We start from the raw sequence: 699 nt of genomic DNA on the forward strand, positions 1-699 counted from the left end.
CAGGTGTTAGCAAAGAAATTATAAAAAGGGAATACATCAGTTCGGATTAAAACACTACTACAGAAAATGGTTTTAACGTCGGTTAAAATACCCCATTTAACGTCGGTTATCTTTTGACGTCGACTTTAGAGACGTCGTAAGTAAATGATACGACGTCGGTTGAACAACCGACGTCGTATGTAACATACAGCGTCGGGTTTTAGGTAAAAGCCGACGCCGTATATATATATATATATATATATATATATATATATATATATATATATATATATTTTTAAAATAATTTACATACGACGTCGGCCGTATATATTTATTATTTTTTTTAAAAAAAATAATTAACCTACGGCGTCGGTTTTTAGGTAAAAGCCGACGCCGTATATATTTATTTTAAAAAAAAAATTAATTAACATACGGCGTCGGCTTTTACCTAAAAACCGACGCCGTATGTTATTATTATTTTTTTTTATTTATATGCGTTTTATGGTTTCTACCCAACCTGTATCAATTTTCAAATCCTGCGCAGCTAGCAATTTAACATTCAACATTCAACATCAACTAATTTATTAAACTAATTCAAACTATTAAACATGAAACTAATATAAAGAACACAATTCATTAAGCTAATTCAAGCTACTAAACATAAAACTAATATAAGTACCACAATTCAACAAAACTACTAAACATTAAGCCAATAAACAT

The sequence above is a fragment of the Ipomoea nil genome, unplaced genomic scaffold, assembly GCF_001879475.1.
Source record: "Ipomoea nil cultivar Tokyo-kokei standard unplaced genomic scaffold, Asagao_1.1 scaffold2779, whole genome shotgun sequence".
Lineage (NCBI taxonomy): Eukaryota > Viridiplantae > Streptophyta > Magnoliopsida > Solanales > Convolvulaceae > Ipomoea > Ipomoea nil.